This window comes from Zonotrichia leucophrys, chromosome 5, assembly GCF_028769735.1.
Source record: "Zonotrichia leucophrys gambelii isolate GWCS_2022_RI chromosome 5, RI_Zleu_2.0, whole genome shotgun sequence".
NCBI lineage: Eukaryota > Metazoa > Chordata > Aves > Passeriformes > Passerellidae > Zonotrichia > Zonotrichia leucophrys.
The window spans coordinates 49,626,861-49,649,603 of NC_088175.1; the positions used below are offsets into that span (position 1 = coordinate 49,626,861).

Genomic DNA, 22,743 nt, shown 5'->3' on the forward strand with positions numbered 1-22,743 from the left:
GGTCATTGAGTTGACACCTTCAAGTAGTCTGAAATCCATATTCTTGTGTGGAGTAACTTGAGATTTGCTCTAAATGGCATTATTGATTTAAAGTTCAAGTTCTTTGAGGATAAAAAGAGTCCAAGATATTTTGAGGATGACTTTTTCCCATGGTCCTAACTTTGTTGCATCCACCAAGGATTGTGGTTTTCCCGTCTCCCAGTCCTTCCAGTGCCGGGGCAGAGATCGTAGCTGGGAAGGGGTGTGTGAGATCCAGGGCATGCCGTGACATCCTGCGGTGCTTTGGGCTGCCCTGCCGAGCCGCGGCTGCCCCTGGAAGCAGCTGCGGGACGGTTCGGAAGATGCGGGGAGCCGGCAGCAGCAACAGCGGCGGAGCAGCCGGAGCGTGCGGGACCCGCACATCCCTGCCCGCATCTCCAGCCGGGATCGCCCCCGGCTCCGCAGCCGTGCCCCCCGCAAGCTTGAGTTGAGCCCGGCGCCTTCCATTCCTTGGGAAGCCGGCGTGTCGGGAGAAGTTTCTGTCGGAGCCGCTCGCCCCCAGCAGCCGCAGCAGCGGAGCCTCTGACAGCCGCCCCGTGCAGGATGCGCGGGAAGCTCCCGCCCAGCTGAGCGCGCTCGGGCCGGTCCCGGGGCAGCAGGATTAAAAAAAAGCAAACCAAGAAATGGAGTGTGCGGGCAGCGGCGCTGGCTGAGGGCCGGGCTGTGACTGTCCTCAGCGCCCCGCCGGCCGCGCAGGTACCCCCGGCCCGCGGCGCGGAGCGGGCACGGCCGGGGCGGGGACGCGGCCCTGGGCGGGAGCGGCCGCTGAGGGCGGCGGGCGCAGGGGGCGGCCCGGGCGGCGAGGCGGGCGCTGCCAGGGCGAGCCGGGGGGCGGCTCCCCGGACCGGCCCCCCGGGAAACGCGGTCCCAGCGAGCCCGGGAGAACCGGAGCAGGCGGCGGCGGTAGCGGCGGCTGGTGCCGGGGGCGTCGCGGCGCTGCCCGGTCCGAGGGACCGGCGCTGTGCCCCCCTTGCAGGTGAAGCGGGGCGTGAGGGGAGGGGCGGCGGCCGCGGGACCCCTGAAGGGCTCCCTTGAGCCCCGCGGCGGAGTTTCGGAGGCGCATCCCCAGCCCGCGGCTGAGGCGGGAGGTCCGGCTGATCCTTCCAGGCAAGCGGCGCCTCCTGCCCCGGCTGCCGAGTGGGGATGGGGCGGTGAGGGGATGGGCAGGTGGAAATGAAGGGATGGGCAGGTGGAGATGAAGCGGTGAGGGGATGGGGATGGGGCAGTGAGGAGATGAGGATGGGATGGGGAGGTGATGGGGAGGTGGAGATGAAGGGATGGGGATGGGACGGTGAGGGGATGGGGAGGGGTCGGTGAGGGGATGGGGATGGGGAGGGGTCGGTGAGGGGATGGGATGGGATGGTGGCCGTGAGGGGATGGGGAGGTCGGAGATGGAGGGAGGGTGGATGGTGTGGCCGGGGGGGGGGGGCGCGGTGAGGCCCGGCCGGGCCGGTGCAGGTGGACCCGGCGCTCACGATGGAGCAGGCTGGAAGCCTGAGGGGGGCACAAGGGCGTCCCGGCTTCTTCACACTGAGGGGAGAGGGCAGGGAATAAGGGAGGATGTGAGGAAGAGAGAGCTGCCCTTATGCTGTTTGTAGGACCGAGCAGCAGGGTGAGGTAGGAGAGGGGAATATGAGTGTGGATAGCAGGAAGGTGCTTCCTAAGGGCTGCCTGCAGTAGTAAAAGCAGAGGAAAATTGAATCAGGCCTTGCTCTTTAAAACAAGAGAAGTCACACAACCTCCCTGCCAGTGACTGAATGCACTGGTGAAAAGATTCTTCTTCCAAAAGTTTTTACATCCTTGCCTTTTTTCTATCTTCCCTTCCTCCCGTAGCCTTGGCTCTGTTTAAGTCCTCTCAGAATAACCTGCCTTGTTGAAGGGACTCTCTGTCAGGGCAGAAAAAAAAAAAAGTCTTTGAAAACAAACTATCATTGTTTAAAGCTATTTGTGGATCAAGGTTGTGACTTAACTGTGAAAGAGAATGGCTCTCCCTTGCTTACATTAAAAACACAATAACACATTAAAACAATCAGAATCTGGGTCGGTTACTGGGCTGGAGTGCAATTCAGCAGAGTGAGACCTTAATGCAGGTTTTACAGTACCTCAACTCTCTGGTGAATCAATAAATAATTAGTGGTGGGTCTTTTCTTTTTGTGTGTTATTTGGAGAAATTCTTCAGGCTAGAGGTGGTAATTGATGATACTTTTAATCTCTCCTACTTTCTTCTTGAGGCCTGTGGCTATGATCTTTAAAGTCCTTTTCAATCCAGACCATTCTATAACTCTATGATGCACTGGTTTAGATGTAAGGCAGCAAGAAAAGGGTGAAGTATGGATCCACCCTTTCCAAGTTCCTGTGCTGTTTAAAAGTTGCAGCTACACTCTGTGAGCTGGGGTACCTGCTGGTGAATGTTTGGATTTGTTGCTGGGTGCCACCACTTGTTCCCAGTCCCAAATCTGATGGCCCATATGATCTTACATCTAGCAGGTATAAGCACTTACATATATCAGGCACTTGCAATAATTTTGTGCAGGCAGGTACAGAAACTACAAACTACAAAGCAGCTTTGGGGTTTCTTCCCTAGCCATAGTGGTTAGCCTGGAAGAGTTAAAGTTGCAAAAAGTAGTAGCTGAATTCAGGTTGGGAAGCCAGAAGTGGTGTTACTCCTGCACACCTTTTCTAGGTGTCCTGCTGTAAACTAGAATTCGGAGCCCATGAAAATCCATCTGAGGGAGGGGTCCTGCAGCTCTGGGAAGTGTCTGTCGGAGGAAGGCTGGGAATTGGGGTGCTCCTTCCCCAGCCCAGCCAGGAGTGCTCCAAAGAAAGTGAATTATGCAAGAGACTGCACTGGCTCGATCAAATTTCTGTCTTCAGTTTCCCTGCGAGGGTTGAGTTTCAGCGCTCCTGTTCTGCTGGGGGCTGGAGGAGCGTTCTCAGTGTCAGAGAACTCCGAGTTTCCAGAGAAGCCCCTCAGAGCCCCAGCATGACGTAGGCCTTCCCATCAAACTAGTTTTCCATTAATTAAAAAAGTAGGCACCCTAGATAGCATGAACTCCTCGGTGAGGAGAGTGGAGAGAAGTTATTTATCTTCAGCCTTTTAATCCTTTCCTCTTTGTGACCTTTGCTTATTTCATCTGTGTTAGTTATTCACAGCTCTGGCAGACCTGAAACAGCTTTGCTGAGACCTACAGGAGGATCACTGCTCTATTTTCTAACTTCTCAATCTTGTCCTAATCAAAAATGTAAATACATGCATAATGATTTGCATGTCATTAACTTCCAAAAAACACCCTCATGCTAAAATCAGTGTTTTTTGAAACCCAATTTTCCTGCCTGCCTGAGAAGTTACACCTGGAATTCGCAAACCACCACTTCTGAGAGCATAAACTTTCAGAGAGCATAAGCTTTCAGCACTGCTGTTTGCTTTCTGCTTTGTTTTCTGTTTTCCATTCCATCCAGGGAAGAACAATAAATTAAAAAAATATGTTGATAGTAATTTTTGTAATCGGTTTCTTTCTTCAGTCTTCATACTGAAGGCAGAAATACTCAGTCTTCATACTCAACAGAAAGTTTCAAAATGAAAAATGAGCGAAGTTGGTCTGGTCTATACTCACTGTACACTCATTTTGCCACCACTGAACTCATTGTGATCATTAATGAGCAGAGCATCTAACACATTCCAGAAATTCCAGAGGAGTGTGGATGGGAGCTTGCAGATTTCGAGGAATCCAGGGAAACCGGGAGCAAACAGCGTCCCTTTGAGCCGGGCTGGCAGCGTGGCCGGCCCTGGATTTGGGTTTCCCTGGCACAGAGCTCTGTGTGTGAGCCGGAGGATCCGGCTGGGAGTGTGTGTGTGGAGCAGCGGCAGCCGGGACACGGCACGGGCGCTCTGCCAGCCGTGGAAGGAGCGTGGTTTGCCGGATGCCAGGGGCGCTGGGAAGGAGCATTCCCGGGCTCCGGCGGAGGGGCCGTCACTGCCGCCTCCCGGGGGCTGAGTGCGCCCGTCTGACGGGGGAGCCGCTGCGCGCTCCAGGATGGGCAGAGGAGGTTGAGTTCCCGTTCCAACCCAGGGCCTGGAATGTGCCTTTGCTGTGCAGGGCTTGCCCAGAACGCGGGGCTTGCTTTAATAGGCTGCCTTCGAGTCAGTGAGTCTGGGAGCCAGCGCAGGGTTACCCTGGATCAGATGCCAGAGCGTGTATGGGCTCTCCCTCTCTGGGAAGGCTTTGGAAACGGGATTAACAGCGGTGCTGCAAACCCCGTGTGCTGTGGATGTGTTACACTGCGGTTACAAGCACCAAATCCCTTGGGAGCAAACAGAAAGTGCCACTGCTATTCAGTGGAGCAGCTTGAACATGTCCCTTCTTTCAGGAAGGAGGGGAAAACAGTGTGCAGCACTGCTGTTGATACAAAAAAAGGATCTAAATAGCAAGATAAAATGTATGGCAGACTGTGGATCAGCTTGAAGTTCCTGTGATATTTGAAAAAGCATTTTGCTTTCTATGCTAGGACACAAGCCTGAGATATATTTCACACTCAACACTGCTTCTAATGAATTTTGTGTTAAAAATCAAAGGTGTATGATCTCCCACTTAGAAAAAAACCCCACACAAACAATTTTTTAGAAGCCAGTTAGGACGCTGTGATGAGAAGAAGCAGGAGAGGGCAGTGCACCCGTGCTCACTCCTGGGCATGGGCTCTCCTGCTGTAGCATGTGAGGAATGTGCGTTGTGCTCAGGACACTGGGAGCACCCAGGGGGATCCTGGTCGCTGTGCATGGCTGAGCAATGGGATGCTCAGTGAGGGGGTGCTGAGCTGTGCACTCAGCGCTGTGCCAGCACCACCTCACAGGCACCAGAGACTGTGTCTGCCTCCACAGTTCAGCAAAATAGGCCAGTGGCTCTGCTCCATCCCCAGGGCCAACAGGCACAGCTCCCTCCCACGTGCTGAGCTCGCTCCTCTCCAGAACAGAGCGCAACTGGCCGGGCTGGCTGGGCCCCGAAAAAGGGTGGGACTGACCTGGCTCACTGTCAGAAATGGAGCCTTGAAATTCCTGTATTTGGGTTCTAAACATGGCTGATCTGGGTTTTGGTAGCACCATTACACTTCACCTCATACACCAGCTCTTCACTGCAATTTCACTCACAGTGCATGAGTGCTTTTGTTTAATTAAACTTTACTGAAAAAATATCAGCAGTGACAACATGAGAGAATTGTAATGAGATGCAGTTGGAAATACACTTCTGGGACTAACATCCTGTCAATTACAAACAGAGGATGTTTACTCTGTCTGAGTAAATTTTGAAAGTGAACCTCGGAAAAGCAGTTAGTTAAACTCTGAAGCTGTGAAACCAGCATCTTAAACTTTAAAGTTCAATCACCAGAGTGTAACAGAGAATACATTCAACAGTCATGAATCTGATGTCTTATCAAGATACTTCTCCTTTAATTTGCATTATTGCTTCAATATAAATATTCCAAATCATCCAACCATTCCACTGTAATGAATTTTACCTGTGGATGTGAGAAGAGACTGTGCATCTTGAATAGTTTGAATTCTGCAGATGATACTTTCACATTGCTGTGTCTGGTAGGGAGATCTGTTCCTGGGTCATTTCTCATAGCTGGTGGTAGCAGCTGAAAGAAGCCCAGCCAGATTACTGAGGGAAAAATGTAGGGGAGGAGAAGGAAGAAAGAGGGCACATGTTAAAGAGAAAGAGAAGTAGAGATGGAAAGAAATGACCAAGAGTTATTCATAAACAGGGATAAAGGGTTTGCAGTGGAAAAGGCAACGAGAGTTAGAAAAAGTCCTTAAACCACCACATATTTAATCCTGCTGGTAAAAGAATCTCTGCTTCTAGTGGAAAACTGATGTCTCTGTTTCCCAATAATGTAACAAATATAAAATGCTTTCCCAAATTTGGCTTTACTCCAAATACAGCCTTTTGGCTTCCTGCATTTCTGATGGAACTGGTGCTCTCTTTCTTCATTAAGCTGAAAAAGTCACAGTCAGTCAATTTTGGCCCTGCAAATCTCTGATGTTGCCTTAGGTGTAAAAGATTCTCCCCATCTTGGGTAATATTTTAAAAGTCTTGTCTCAGAATTTTTTACTAAGAATGCTGGACCTATGTCTTGGTAACTTGAGGTGTCACTGATGGTGTGTTTATATGCCAGCTCCAACATAATTTCTAACCAGAATCTTCGATTAAACAAGGCACACAATGAAAGAATTTGAAATAAGACTTTTCTGGGTACAAGGAGAAGCTTTAGTGATGAGAAAAGCCTGAGCACAGATCCCATGAAACCAATATTAAATGAGGGCTGATGGCAGAAACTGTGATGTGCAGTGGCCTGCTAGTGAATTATGTTGATGTCCCTCATATATTTTGAAAGCAGCTTTTCCAGGGAAAGAGAGTGATGTGAGCAGGCTGTGTCACTGGGAACCATGCTGAGTTTTGGTTAAGGCACATTTGGATTAAAATTTGTGTGTACCAACACTTCCATCTCCCTGCTATTTTCAAATGTTTTACTGGCACACATGGAGATGTTTTCCAATTCATCAAAATCCAGTGCACTGAGTTCCTCCAGCACAGAACATTCCCACCTTAGTCTTTCCCAGTCCCACGCTGCAGATGGAGAGGAATGGGACAGCTGCCCCTGCTGGTCACCTCCTCCCCAGATCTGATAGAAAATGAAGTGTATTAAAACCTGTGCCACTTGCCAGCCTCTGGATTACCCCAGGGCACATCCTTACAGCTTAGATACTTCCAGAGAGAGTAAATTCAAACCCAGCAGGTGAGTGGCCAGTGGGAATCCTCCAGCAGGACTTTCAGGCCAGCTGCTTTCCCCTCAGAGCCCCCAGAGCACGGCGCTGCTGGAGCAGGCTCAGCACTTGCACCCTTAATTCAGCCTGGCGTGTGGTGATGTCAGTGGCCATTGCTCCTGACAGCAGCTTCTGGAGCACACTCCGAAGGACCCTGGCTGTAGGAAAGCATCCTGGCTTCTGAGATGATCTCTGTCCAATTAGACAACATTCTCCTAGGACAGCACTGGGTGTAGCACACTGCTATGAGTTTTGTTTCTGTGCATTACTTTAATGATGCTGCCATCAGTGCGGTGGACTGGACAATTTCTGTCTTCTCCAGGAAATACTGGGATAGGGTTTTCTGAAGCATGCTACAGCCTGAAAAACATAAGCCACATGATACCAATTCCTACTGCTGCTGCTCACCTACCCTTTGTTACTCTCTTTGGGTCAGACCTGGTAAAGATGAAAAGTTTCAAGTGGAATGGCAGTTTTTTGGTAGACAGGATTGTCTTCCTGTCTGCTGCAGGTTATAAGGATGTAACTCCTATTAGGACAAGCAGGATGTGCCAGCTGTAGGTTCCTGAGGGAAGGAATGGAGCTGTTCTTCTTACTGTCTCTCTGAAATAGGCCTGAAAGCTGCTTGGGAAGTCAGCAGGTCACAGAAATGTAATGCTTTCCCTGCTCTTTGCTTCCAGCCCTGTTCCATCCCCTTGGATCCATTCTGTCCCCACTGGAGCCATCCCACCAGGACAGAGGAGCAGGCTTGGCCTCGTGGGTGCCTTCGGAACCGCGCCGCTCGTGGGTACAGAGGTGAGCTCACAGGGGGCACAGAGGCTTCTCACGAGGGGAAAAGCCATTTCAGGGCCAGCACTGCATGTCCCTCCTGGCCTGTCATCCCACAGGACTTGTCTCACACCTGTGGGTGCTGGTTTTCCCTGTTTTCTGCAAAACTGAACTGAGCTCACCATTTTTCATGTGTTATAGAGGGCAAACACAAACCACTTTGCCATCAGCATAGCATTTATCTGATAGTAAAGATCACTCTAAGTGAATATTTGAAAATGTTATCATGGAGCAGCTTAACTTCTGGTAAATTCTGCTTTTTTTCCTCTGGCCGTTGCACTTGTACAGTCAGTTCTGAAAAGTGTGTCACTGTGAATGCCACTTTGCTTGTCAGTCAAGGAAACTGAATGTGCAGGATAAAGCCAAGTGAAATTTTTATACTTCAGAACCCAGGGAAAGCATTTGAGAAACAAAAGTGTTTATTTTCCCTACTTGGAGGTCCTCAGCTGGTGTCAGCAGCTCTGCTGAAGTTGGTTATTTATGCTAATATTTAGACTTCAAAACTGCAAGTGTTAATGGAGAGAGCTGCCCTTAAACACCACATGGAAGAAAATATGTCAAGGTCCCAAAAAGATTCATACCACAAAAAAGCAATCCAAGGCAGTATTTTGCTTTTCACTTCTTTTTTCTGTTCCCTCCCTATGCTATCCCAATAACACAGTGTTCCTGGTTTTTCTCCTGAGGACAGTGATGTTTCCCACACAGCTGTGTGGTGTCAGTGCAGTGCCTGATGTCCCATGGAGCTGGATCATGGGGCTCTGCTTCTTTGTTTTCCAGGGGATTGGATTTTTAATCCCAAATGTTTGTGTATCACAGTGTTGGTGACTGGTAGCTTTTGCACTTCCCCTTCTATAGAGGATGTGATCTTCATTTTTAATGAGTTCCTAAAATAAACACCTTCTTATGTTTCACAGCACAAAAGAGAAAAAGGAGCCTTTTTCAAAGCTTCACTCAAAACTTAAACATTTCCTTGAAATTTTCTCTCCTGTGGTAATCCACCTGTTTGATATGACTTTCTCTTTTGTCAACAAAGCTGGGCTAAAACTTTGAGGATGACTCTGAAACTTTCCTCCCATGAGACTTCAGTTTGATAAAGAAAGTACAAAACTTCACAAAATTAAACTCATCAAATTATGTATTGCTCCCTTTTTTGCAAAGCTTCCTTACTTGCCAAACCAGATAGGGTAAAATACTGTGGAAATTATACTGAATGCAGCAGTTTGTCTCAGTTTAGGAGAAAATGCATGTTGAATTTTTTGGATACAGTTTGCTCATGCTCATGACTTCTATTCAGTGTGGCAGATATTGTATAGTACAAAATGACATGTGCAGTAGTATATTCATTTAATTGATATTTATTGATACTAAGAGTCTATAATTTTTAACTTAAACTGAAAATAATATCCTACTGAGATCTTCAGATATCAGCATTTCCTTGCTGGTCAGCTGGAAGTGTGAAATGGTCCTGTGAAGTGTAATCTCAATAAAAACTTTTCATAATTTATACTCCAGATCAGTGTAATCATTAACCCAAGCCTTGCTCCACAATGGTGCTGCAATTACTGTTTTCATTTGTTTCCTTCCTAACCCTCTGAGCACGTAGCTACAGCTGAATTGTTTCTGAAATTGCTGTTCTGTATTTCAGCTTCTCTCCAGTCTTTTAGCTTTTCAGTTTGAAATCTGGATTTATTTAATTTTTATTTTTTTCTTTTTTTTTTTTTTTTGTAAACAGTCTATTCTATTGCAATCTCTCAGTAAGTAACTATTTATGATAAAGTTTATTATGGCAAAAAAAAAATATTTAAGTTAGGCTTTAGTTTGTCACATCCACAGCGTTGACATGCACTTTTTCCAAGGAAAAAAGCCCAACCCACTTCAACTGCTGTGTATAAAGCAGTTTATAAAGTGCAGTCAATATGAGTGAAAATTGTTCAGTTTTTTTATTTTTTAAAGCCCATATTGGATTAGTACCTGATGCTTAAGTAAAGACTTTCCTTAAAGTCTTATTTGACTTATTAAGGCTTTTGCATTAAAGTTATATTTGCCCTATATAGGGCAAATATGCTGCAATATCATGAAGGTGGTGGATTAAGTTGGGAACCATTGTTCATTGAGCTCTGCACCATGAGAGATGTAAGCTGGAATTTGTAGTTGAAATTTGGGTTTAAAATTTGGTTTAGAATGGATAAAGGACATTTTTGCATGGTGGATGTTGTACTGTGTGGGCTTTGCAGAATGGGACTACAAAGACAAAGCTTTTAATAAGGGTACAGCACAAAGAGATTCCCACTGCTGCTGTCTGAGCAGGACTGGGGTAAGCCCAGAGCTCTGTGCACCTGAGTGCTGCTGAACTGGGGAGTGTGTCCTCCTCAGCCTTGCTCTTCTCTGCTCACTGTGGGAACAAAAACCTCAGCAAAGCACTGCCAGCACAAATGGTACTGGGATGCTCTTAGAAATTGGGTTTTATTTGGGGAAAATAAAAAGAGAAATTGATTTTTTCTCTGCATGAAATGATGTCTCAATTGTAGGCATGCAGTTTGTGGGAACTGCAAGGGGGGCTGTGGCTGAGTCTCATCCCCAATGGCACAGCTGTGAGCAGCAGGTGAGCAGCACTGACAGCAATGGGCCAGGGAGTGCCCAGGGGCACTGAGCAGCCCCAAAGGGAGCAGAGGGCACACAGGGGCAGGGCATCAACAGGGGGGATGAAAGGCTGGGCTAAAGAACAGGAAGGGCAGACCCCTGCAGCCTTCACAGGTGAGAGGATGTTACTCTGGATGGGCAGACCTGGAGCCTTCTGCTGTGGTGAGGTGTTACTCTGCATGGGCAGATGTTTAAAGCCTTCTGAAATTGTGTGGTGACACTTGGTGTATTGTGGCCATCTCGACCACGACACAGGCTGTGAAATCTTGATGGATACCAGGTTTTCAGAGCTTGTAGGAACTCCAAAAATTAACCTCAGTGCATTATGGGGAAACTTGGTAAGCTCTTAATTGGAAGTATTACTTCTCAGGTGGGACTCCTACTGATAAGGTTGTGTTCTAATCTGTTCAAAATATTGTTTGCAAATAGAAGGATAATGAGCAGGGATATCCAATTTGCTAATTGTGCTGCTAATAGGCTATTAACAGCTGCTCCTGTTTGCACTAAGTGATGGCACTTGTTTCAGGTTGCTTCCTATTGTGTTTAGCAGCATTAATGAGGCACACAAGGTGTGTGATTTGTCCTCTGAAGGATCTCCCACTTTGTCTGGGGCTGGTAATGCCATCGTGTTCCTGATGCCAGTAAGAAAAATATAAGGATATGGCTGGTAGGAGCTGTGGTGCCCTGGAGATGCAGCCACTCACACCACACTGCTGTCCAGGCAGGAAAAGAGTAGGGCCAGGGCCTGAGTTTCACATATTTACATAATGACTTAATGTCTTTGACTTTGTTCTTTATTTGTTCCCCAATATCCCAGTTATTCCTGTGAATGCAGCATGGCAAACTGACTCTTGCACAACTCTGTCTTTCTGGATTGGGAATAATCAGCTCCATTTTCAATGCTGTGTGTTTGGAATTGGTTTTGCCCAATTCACTTCATATGACACTTTATGTTAATCAGCTTTCTATTCAAATTGCCTTTTCCTTGCCCAGTCATCTCTCTCCTGCTGCTCCCTGTTGCCAGCTTCTCTCCTCCCTTCAGATTTCTCACTAACCTTGTTGGAAGTTGAGCTGGAAATGCTCAGAGAGCGATGTCAGTTTTGCTATTTGCTGCAGCTCCACAGACAGCTCCTGGTTCCTTCCCTGTAGGACCCAGAGCTGTTCTTTGGAGGAAGAGCACTCCCTGGAATCCCCCAGGATGGTCAGCCTACTGAGATCTTACTCTGGATTATTGCCAGTAATGGCTTTTGCAGCTATTCTGTGCTCCCTGCTGTTCTTTCTTTCTTTCACATAACCAGGAAAGCATTCTTTGTCACCTGGAGATTAAAGAATTGCTAATGGAAGCCTTATTCATCTTTTAGCAAATGAGTGTTCATGTATTTCACACACACAGTTGTGCTCTTTGAAGTCCTGCAGGGACTTTCTCTCTTTTTTTTTTCCTGTGGTGCACCTTGTAATTGTGTCTCAGGTCAGGGTGACACGGTGCACATTAGTTTTGCTTTGTTCCTGACAGACACACACCTTGTGCTTTCTGGGTGAGGAAGGGAAGGGCTGTTTCTCTCTGAGGTTGCATTTGAATAGAACCACTCTGTTTCTCAAGGTAATGATTGCTCAGAGGCTGCTGCTACCCCATGTATATTGAATATTTGAATTCACTTAGCAGGCTGTGTGGCCATTTATTACTTAGGGGTGTATTCACATTTATTTTTTCATTGTGGAAGGTCAGTTCTCCATACAGCAATCTCCACGTTTGTATAGCTGCTCTGTAATAGCTGAGTGACTTTTTATAGGTGTGTGTGACTTCTTTAATACCTTACTTTTGGGGCATCAATTTTCTTAGTATTGTATTATTTCATAGTTTTTATGGGCTTAAACAAACAACTTTGTGGCTAACAAAACTAAGTCACAAGGGCAAGACTGACTAACCTGTACCAGGGCAGGGAACAAACTGAATAGAAGAAACACATGACTAAAGACAGAGTGACCCATGTTTGAAAGTGAGAGAAAAATGTACTTTGTGTTTACACTCTGTGTACTCTAGGCAGTGCCAAGTTTGTGCAAATGGAAGACCTTAAATTACATTGATACAGTGAGTGGGGATCCAGGGCTAAATAAACCCCCTGTGGAAAGAATAGGTGGTGTTCTGTGCAGTAGATCCTTACTGGAAAATCCAAACAAATAAATGGATGCCTGGCAGAACTCTGCTGCACTATGTTATGTGAGCAAGGAGTTTGTATCTGTGGCTTGGATGCTCTGCTGCTATTGGGAAATGACCTTTCACTCTGTGGGGATTCAGAGGAGGGACATTGTTCTTCACTTCTCCCCAGAGCCCAGGGCAGCAGACCTTCAGTTCAGCACCCAGAGCCTCAGGGCAGGGCTGGCACACTGGTGCCAGGCTCATCTCGCAGCACTTGGGATGTGACAGCAGCGTGGGTGCCACTCGCAGGGGACTGTGCCCAGTGAGGGGCAGCTGGTGTGACACAGCCGTGGCTCGCAGCTCCTCCGCTGGAGACAGCTGGAGTCAAGCATTGTGTACATCAAATGTCAGGAGCTGCCTTCCTGGGGGTTTCTTTTCCAGCTGTAATTCTCCTGTAATGAGCATTTCAGTGTGTTTTCAGCAAAAGTAAATCAGTGTTGCATAATTTGCTTGATTGGCATGGGTTTTATTGGTCCAGCTTGAGCTCTCCGTTGAGATTTGTGTACATCTGCCAGTTTCATTCTCTTTTCTCCCATCCCTTTATTTGCCTGGGAGCACTGGCTTCCCTGGGTTGTTAAGGAGACTCAGCATTTATACCTGGTTGTTTTAAACCAAGATTGTTATCTTAATGCATTACTTGCATGTGGCTGTCCAAAATGCTGATGAATTTCTGAGTTGTGGAGCCCTTTGTATTATTCCATTTGTTGTGCTTCCAGTTTCCTTGAAGCTTGGTTGTTTCTATTTGTGCTCCTGAGGGAAAGAAGAGAATCCTGTCTCAATTTGGACTGGATAAGGGGGTCCATGTCCAGATCTTGTTGATCTGGGAGAAACTTAACAAGCTGTATTTTGACAAGTAACTTACACAATTTTTAAGATGTTTGTGGTTTTTCCCTTTTTTATTTGTTTTGCTTATAATTTTCTCCATGGAGAGCTCATGCACCATCAGCTTAATTAGTCCTGATGAATTTCTTGAGATCACACTGCTGCAGCTCTTAACCTTTGTGGCTTGTTATGTACATGGTGGTTTCCTTGCTAGACCTTCACCAAATTTTAGATTACCATGGATGTTTTCTTTATTATTGAGATGACTACTGTAGTAGTTTCAGTAAGAACAGTTTAATCTTCCTGGAGAGATTGAGGTACTTACTTGGAAATTATTCAGAATATTGCACTTTGAAGTGCAATATATTGCACTTTAGCTTGCATTTCTTTTCCACTTAAGTACTGCTAGTGATACAAACAGGTTTTTAACCCAATACCCCCTAAATGAGCAATTCTGTCCACTTTCACCCACCTGAATGTGTTGCCAAGAAACTGAGCAGGATGGGGCTGGGTTGACCTGAGTGTTTCAGTGGAGTTTCAGTGCAGCAAGACCTGGCAGCTGAATAATTCATTTGTGAGCAGGACACCAGGGCTGTCCTTGCACAGGTCAGTCACGATGCTGGGCTCTCTCCCTCTCATTACTCCATCTTTCATCTCTCTCCACTTAGCATAGCTCAGCCAGCAAAGTTAATAGATTCCCATCTTTCACTGAAATTCCAGTCTTGAAGGGGATGATAAAGAAGCAGAGGCTGCAGCTGCCCTCGGTGATTTGTGATTTATAACTGAGGGGAGAGATCTCCCTCCTGTTGTAACAACAGTGACAAGTGTTGCCACAATGCAGCAGTGATTGTTTAGATGGGACATGTAAATAAAACAGAGCCATCTGGACTGCTAAAAACACGGCAAACACACAATTCTGTGACTGGGACTGAATTCAGGCTGTTTCTCCCTTTTAGGTAATCAGAACCTGTGGGCTTCATTCACTTTGTGGAAGTATTTTTTTTTGTTTTGGTCATCAGCTGTTAACCCTAGGAAGGTGCTGAAGTCTAAAAAACCAGCAGCCTGCCTTTTTTTGATACATACAATTAACAGGTTTTCCTTTGAGCTAAGGCTCAGCATCCACTTTTAGTGTAGGTAGGACATGGGTACAAGTTTTCCTATGTATCTGGGTTTCAAAGTTCTCCACTATCTCATAGAATAAAAGACCAGAAAATGTTCAGTGCAAAATTTTGGATTGAATTCATTGAGTTGGACAGAGCTGAGGAGCTACATGAAAAATTACATCTGAGGTGAGCACCTTCTGGCTCTTTGGAGAGCTTATATTATTTAGCAGTTATCAGGGGTTTTTGCAGTATTTGGGAAATGAAAGAATTATGAGCCATGAACTGAGGGCACATTTTTCTTTCATCACTGATTGCTGATAATTTGCAGTAGTCCATACTCCTTTAAATATATTGCTATTTTATATTTAGATAAGCATAGGAAGGAGGGATTTTTCTTTCCATATTGGAAATGGATTTTTAACCTACTCTGATCAGACAGCCAAAATGCAGGATCTGATGCTAGACTTATCTGGAATTATATTATTCTTTACATGTTGTGGCTTTAAGTGCCTTCAAAGAAGTAATATCTGGGAGCTTCTTTCTCTTTAATATATATGAAATTAGCAGTGCATGTTTATATTGTTGGGACTTGGACAGGAATTACATTTTGGTATTTAGTTTTTTGCTGCTAGCCTGAACTTGCTGCCATAAACAGTGAATAATCTGAAGGCACAAAGCATCTGGTGTTTCTGAAGATCATTCTTTGCTGCCACACACTATACAAGCATTTAGGCCATTATGTTTAGGCTGCTGAGGAAAAAAAGTTTAGTGGAGCATAGAAAAAACACCAAAGAGAGACACTAATATGTGAGTTCATTCCAGCAAGTGTTTGAGCAGCTGTAGACTTCATATTTAGTTCTGAAAAAGTCCATGTGGAATTCTGTTCAGAATTTTAAATATGTGCCCAAATATGGTGTCTCCTGATGAAGAAAATTACTATTTTTCCACTTCTTTGCACAGTTTTCCTGATTCTGTTCACATTTCCACCTCATGACCAGGTTTTGTTTGCACTGGCTTTACATAATGGCAGGATTAGCTGAGAGTAGCCTCCCAAAATCTCAGGTAGCTCTTCCCTTGCTACACTCATTTTTCAGCTCATTGCCTCCTTCTTTGCTGAGCTGGAATCAAATCAGGTTTAGTTATTGCATCTCTCCCAGGCAGGATTTGAATCCATCATGTGCTGGAGACACAAGCCTTGCTCTTAGTGCTTCCCTCAGTATTTGAGCTCTCAATTTAACTTGGGGGGAAAAGTGGGGAATTCAGTGTGTGTGAGTTTGGGGTCTATTAGTGCTAAAGACATCTGGGAGTCTCTGAGAATTGCTAAACTAATGGACTGCCTGCAGCCTGACAGTGCAGAGTACCTTCAGCTCCCTGTGAATTCCATGAGTTTCCTGTTAAAGCAGCAGCCAGGGCTTCCATGCAGCACAACTGGCCTGCTTCAGCAGGGTTTTAACTAAAATGGATGGTGTCAAGTGTTCTGTAGTCAAATGAACTCTACTGGTATTCACATTCCTAGGTAACAGGTTATAAATTACCTTTGATTTCAGAGGCTGCTAGGAAAAACATGAGCCTGTGTGCCACTAAAAGGGCTCTCAAGGTGGATGACATTTTTATGTACCTGACAACAGAGAGAACAGGATGCTGTGAGTGTTTGTGTTCAGAAAAGTCAGGGTTAAATGAATGATGTGTGCCATTTGAAGTTGTGTTAATTTAGGCATGCTCATCCTGTCACTGAATGCTCCCTAGTGCTTCATTTTTGAGTGTTTCAGTGTATCCCCTTTCTGTGCCATCCTCACAAATTATCAGGGATGGCTGTTTCTCTGTGGCTGTGCAGGCATCTGTGCAGATAAGCTGGCTGGTCAGCTGGGAGCCAGCTCAGAAACAGAACCTGGGAATTTTCTGGCCGTGGAAGAGAATTAAGAAATTGGACAGAAATACCCACTTGAGGTTGCTGATGGGCTGTATGGTTTTTGTGGACTTGTTTGTGTGAGCCAGAAGAAATGCATGCTTGTAGTTGAATTTATTTTTGGTTAGTAACTTTTACTTTCCCAGGTGTGCACCTGGGCCTAGAGAAACACCCCCAAACAAGGTTACCTTCCTGCTTGGGGATTCTTTAAACTGTGAAAAAAGGAATGGGAAAATCTTGATGTTTTCATTCTGCTTGCTAAAATTCACACACTTTTTGGAATGTTTTCTTGTTTTGCCAGACCTGGGGGAAGGTTTGCCCTCTGTCAGATCTTTTGGGAGTGTTTTCTCTGCAGCACAGTGGCACAGCAAGGGCTTTCCTCCAGCAGTGGCAGCAGCTGGGCTTGGGAGGCAACATCCCAGCTGATTTGCCCGGGGGAAAGAGCAGGGAGAAGGAGCTGAGGAGGAGGCCTATAAATACTGCATGGCTGCAGCTCTGCTGCTCCCTGAACCGAGTTACCACTGCTACAGTGCACTCTGCAAAAATGTCACATCCCTTCAGTGCTCAGCACTGAGTCGGGTGGAAATCAAACTGCACCGTTTGTTTGGGGTGGCTTGGAGTCACCCTGGCATTTTAGAGATGGATTTGATCAGGAAAGTGGCTTGTGTGACTGTGCTGTCAGCCTTTCCTCCCTTCCTTATCCATCTCCTGCCACTTTCCAATGGCTCTGGAATTTACTGCTCAACTTCAGCCAAAGTTTTTAAAGGATCAGAAATCCCTGAAGGTGTTACATTCCTACAAACATGTTGGAAATGGGTGCTTAGGTGTAGGAGAGGCCCCCCAGTGGAGCTCCTACAGAGGGAAAAGCACCTTGCCTGTCATGGTGGGTGTTTTTCCAGGGGAGTGAGCCTGTGCATGGCCCTGCTCTCTTGCCCAGCCACACATGGAAGTGATGTCTGGAAGGGAATTCTCCTGCAGGGGGAAGTGCTGGGGATGTGCAGTAATTGAGACTTTCACAGCATAGAGATTTATTTAGGGATGCACTGGGGGTTCTGAGACAACGAGGAGCTTCTGCTCCACTGATCCTGTGCTTGAGGAGAGGGAAAAGCAGGATCTGGGAGGGGACTTGGTTTTTGTCTACCTGTGGGTGTTAAGAGAATCTTATTGCAGAAATAGCAGAGAGGACAGTTGCTCACTGTTCCAGTGTCAGTGCCTTTCTCCACTGTGTAACATACCCAGTCTCATCAAGAAGTCAGGATTGGCACAATTTATTTTCATTTTCCTGTGAATTTGTAGTAGATGTATACTCTCATTTAAAGAGCTTTCCCCATCTCTTGGCAAGCCATGGGTTTACAAGCTGATCTGCTTATCCTTAGGGTTAGCTCTGGAGAGCACAGTGAGAAACAAGTCAGCATCCAAAATGCAAAGTGGAACCACGCTGCTGGATAAGAGGAGTTTGGCCTCCACACAGAACCAGCTTCTGGCATTCCCCTCTCTTCCACAATCAAGTGCAAGCTGTTGCTGTGCTCTTACCTTTATTCAGTCTGACCAGATGTAAATCTTTCCTAAAGGCAACAGAGCCTGGTCTTGGAATATGTTGAGCGTTTGAGAGCAGTTTTGGAAAGTTTTCTCTCTGATACATGCAATCCCAGGCTATTCTTCCTCTCTCTGGATCCCTTTAGAAAATGAAAGCTGGTGTGCATAAAAGAGAGAGTTCAAAAGTAGAAGCAGTTCATCCCATCTCAGATTAAAAAACCGGTTAGGTCAGTTTATTTTGGTTTCTTTTCAAGTGCCGACTTCTTTCCTTGCCTTGTTTTTGCCTTGTGAGAAACAGCTGCTGAACTTTTTTACCAACCTTTCCTGTAGCCCCCGTGGTCATGGAAATCACATTTTTATTTCCCACCCTAAAAATGCAAAACCTACCAGGCTTAATCTCAAACACAGCTGACACTGGTACAAATACAGTAATTCAGTGTGGGAAATGTCCTTTAATAGTTCCTTTTGTTGCTGCTGAAAGAGCAGAATCACACAGCTGCTGGAGACAGATATGCAAGTATTTTCTTCCTACTCAGAACATTTTAGATAGGAATGTTTGTTTTTAGTGAACTGTGTCAAAGTCTAAATTTAAAATAAAGAATGGGCTTAAATACACTGAAAGTATAATAATTCAGCAGTATTTTCTGATGGAGAACCATACAGCAAAGTACAACAAATAGTAGAGTTAGTCAAACTTTCTGTTGCAGTGGGAATACCTGGGTTTCCCCTTCCATTTAGATCTGTAAGAAGAGGAAAATAAAATACGTTAACAGGAAAGAATTTTGTTCAGCATGATCTTCTAACCATCAATGAAGGCAGTCATGCACACTTGGGAGCACAGCTGGATATGGATATTGGATGCATGCTGTGCCCAGGGCTGGACTGGGATGCTCAGCACATTTGGGGAATCCCCTTGGGGGCCTGCAGACAGCAGACCCAAATTTCAGGGTCTCAGGTGGACTTGGGGAGGCAAAACCCAGCATTTTGCTGCTTGTACTTGGGCTGTTCAGCAGATGCACATTCCTGGGATGCTCAGAGCTTTGGCAAGACTTAAATCAAGGAAGATGTTTGTGGGGAACAGCAGAGCAGCACCTTTCACCTTCTGTCAGATCTGGCCTGAAATGTCTTTCTTAATAACCAGAAGAGCCTATTTTTGTCTCAGTGCTGACTTCATGAGCCAGAGGCACTCTGGAGTGAGTGAAGCCATGGCAGGCTCTGCCCCTGCAAAGCTATGCATAATATTTATATTACAGTATGAGGAGTACTTTGGGAATTTGCAATGTAGTAAAATTCCTCTCTCCTTTTCCTATCAAAATCTCCTTTGTGGTAAAAGGAAATCTCCTTCAGCATTTCTGCTTTATAACATTTAAATAAGGTGGCCATTTGGTCACTTAATTTCTTTCTTCAGCTATAAATCTTTATATCTTTCTGTGTTTTGTTCAGGAATCTGAGATGAAAGAGAACTAGATTCTGATGATCATCTTGTCACTGTTGCTGTCACCTGTGTTGACAGGTAAGTGTGCCAAGGTGGTTTTGAAGACAAAGTGTTTGAATTATTTGTGTCACATGGGCAAAGCTGCAGTTACAGCCCAGGACTCACCTGTGGGTTGTGCTGGATGCTGCAAAGGTGAGTTTTTCAACTAACAAGTGGCCAAAAATGCTTCCAAAACGTTCTTGATCTCCAGAAATAAAATTGTTCCTCCTTCTGCTTTATGGTGGTTGGTGGGTTACAAAAATGGTCTCAGAGCAGAGGAATTTGCAGTTGAACTGCAGCCTGGAGTGAAGATGGCTGAGAGGTCTGGTTGACTTTTGTCCTCCTCCTCCTCAAAGTACCTGAAACATGAACTAGCAGATGGATGAAGTTATCATAGTTCTTTGTTAGATGTGACACCCACCCTGTTTTCATCTAGGGGTAATTTATTAATGGGGTCCATGCAAATTTGCAGAGGATGTTAGGACTGAATGAAGAATTTCTTGGATTTTTTACAGATAGGTGAGAACTGATGGACTTGAGCCTCTCGTGATACAGCACAATCATATTTCTTTTATCTCTCTTACCTTATCTAAATGCTGCATTTTCAATCTTTCCTATTAATAAAGACTTCAAGTCCCTACATTTGTTATAAATGTCTTTATCTTTGCTTTTCTGATTCTTTCAAGACACAGTCCCAAAAGTTTTGGCAGCACTCTGGAGACGACTGAGAACTTCTTATGAGAACAATTTCTTGAAGTAACATAACTTTCTTGACTTCCATTTCAATCATTACAACATAAATTGAAACATGAAATTCAGAGATCAGAAAACTAGAACAAAAAGGACACTGATTGAAACTTAGGTTTCCTTTTGGTGAAGCATGATGCTTCTGTATGATCTGAAAACTAAAAAACTCATTTTCTCTGTGATAAGAGGAACTGAAGGTGCCTTTTTTTTTGCACTGGCTGCTACAGGTGTCTGTGTCAATGTGCATTTATGAACACAGATCAAGGTCTGGATGGTGAGTCCTAACAGTGCCTTGGGATGAGCACTGGAAGGAGAATGAAAATACAAAAATTATGTGAAATGTGTCAGGTGGGTTGCTGTAAATTGTGTGGTGACATGAAGCAGCGTAATTTGGATCACTAGTATGTAAAAATGGAAAACGAGGAAGATTTTTAAAATGTGTGTGCTTCAAAGCTCAGCCTAATGAATTTCTAGCTTATCAGGGCATTTAATAATTGACTGTTTGCTTCTGTGGTAGGGCCCCTATCAAAGAAGCACACCAACCTAAAGAGAGGGGTGCAGAAACAGGTGTGCAAATTTGGATTTTAGGTGTTGTGTTTGACAGTGTGTTGAGTTGATGGGAATAACTGTTCCATTGGCTGAAATGTTACAGTTTGCAGGGACACCTTCCACTATCCCTGGGTGCTCCAAGCCCTGTACAACCTGGCCTTGGACACTTGCAGGCATCCAGGGGTAGCCACAGCTTCTCTGGGCATCCTGTGCCAGGGCCTCACCAGCTCCTGAGTAAAGAATTTCTTCCTGATCTGAATCTCCTGTCTTTCAGTTTAAAACCATTCCTCCTTGTCCTGCCTGTGGGAAAAGTCACTCTCCTTTTATGTAAGCCCCCTTTAGGAAGCATGTAAGAAAATTCAGCTGATATATAAGTGGTTACTTTCCATGTGTGACGGAAAAACCAAGAAAAGTTTGGGTTTATTAAGAACTGCAGAAAACTTTTGAGGTGAGGCAACTAGTGCTGGCAAGTGTGGAACAAAGCCCCCCAAAACCAGCTGTGAGGGAGGCTACATAAAAGCTGTGGGAGAACATTAAGCAGACACAAAACCTAATAGCAAGTATTTTAAAATGCTTCTTTACAGGGTCAGCCCAGCCCCCAGTTCTACAGAAACCCAGGAGCCCTTCCAAGCACAGTGTTCCTGGGCAGCACTGCCTGTCATTCCTAGGAAGTCATGGTCACACGTGGGTGTCCTTCACAAAGGTTCTGTCAAATGCTCTCACAGCAGCTGCTCCTTTGAAACATTTTATTAAATCTTTTTCTAAATATTTTCGTCATGGGAGAAACTGATAGTAGTATGCCTGGAGTGCAAATGATCCTGGTTTTCTTATTAGGATTATTTTCTATCCTGAGTCAATCAACTTTTTTTTTTTTTTTTTTTTTTTTTTTTTGTAAATGCTTTTATATTCAGTTTGCATATCTTGATTAGACTGTGATAATTTCCATGGCTGGAATCTCCAAAGTGTGCTGTCAAGAAATTATAAATGGTAATGAATTCACTTAATCAGGACTTCCAGGAGTACAATCAACATGAAATCTAGTCAATTAGAAATAAATCTGTTTAAAGTATTTCTGGTTCTCCAACAGTCTCGTTTGAGGCCTTATGTTACCTGGGACTGAATTAGAGACCTACACAGACAGCTAGAAAAAACACTTTGTAAGAAATCACTGTAAAGGGGTATAAATGAGTCCAGACATTTAGGTGATGCTGAAATTTGCTTGAATCTCCATTATAAACTAAGTTACACAGCCACCAGAAGTGTATGGTGCCAGCTGTGACTTGGCATTCTGCAGACCACATCTTGCACCTTGTGTCCAGTTTTGGACCCACCACGGTACAGGAAAGATATGGAGAAACTGGAGCAGGTTCTGTGGAGGGGCACCAAGAAAAGGGAGCTGGAGTGTTGTCCTGCAAGGAGAGGGACAGGTAAGGCTGGAAAAGAGCTGGCTTCAGGGAGATTGTCCAGCAGGCCTGGATAAAAGCATGGACAGCCCAAGCAGATCTCATTGCTGGAATTCTCTGGGCAAGAGGGTGAAATAAAGACCTCCAGAGCCCCCTGTGACCCAAATGACTTGGTGATTCTCTGAGTCTAAGGCACAGAATCCAGGTCGTTGTGTTCAGGGAGGCTGATTTTATTTTGGTTCTGCATTGAGAGAGGGCTACTTCAGAAAAACAGCTTTGTTGTTATCCTAAGCTGCCTCTAAATTAAAGGTATTGTGAGCAGATAACCCAGGGTGATTTAGTATGCTATTTATTCTTAATACTAAATTCCAAACTAAACCTGGCATTTAAATAGCAAAAGCTGGAAGAGTTTATGAATCTGTATTTTCACACAATGACATTCTTTCTATTTTTTGTTTCCCTTCTTTTGCCTAATGGTTGCAAACACGGGTCTCATTTTGTTTTCTTCCTGCCTAAGAAGTGATATTTTATTTCTTGCACTGTTTACTGAAGGTAATTATTAAACCTTGGTAGTCAATGAGGAAACTGGCTCTTTTAATCAGTTTAATTGGGTTGATTGCATAACTTTTGGCTGGCTATAATTTGGTAAAAATGAGTTTTTTATCTGTATAATGAATCA

General features: G+C 45.1%; 1 protein-coding gene across 2 annotated transcripts in view; it reads left to right on the forward strand.

Moving 5' to 3' along the window:
• Positions 1 to 961: 961 nt before the first annotated feature.
• Positions 962 to 22,743, forward strand: part of SHANK2 (SH3 and multiple ankyrin repeat domains 2) — a 280,376-nt gene continuing 258,594 nt past the window's right edge. Inside the window, exons 1-3 of one of the 2 annotated variants that reach the window (XM_064715490.1) lie at positions 962 to 1,146; positions 7,540 to 7,654; positions 19,335 to 19,404. The gene's annotated coding sequence lies outside the window, so the exon portion shown is untranslated. The remainder of the gene's footprint in view (positions 1,147 to 7,539; positions 7,655 to 19,334; positions 19,405 to 22,743) is intronic. The other variant, XM_064715491.1, reaches the window with a different exon arrangement.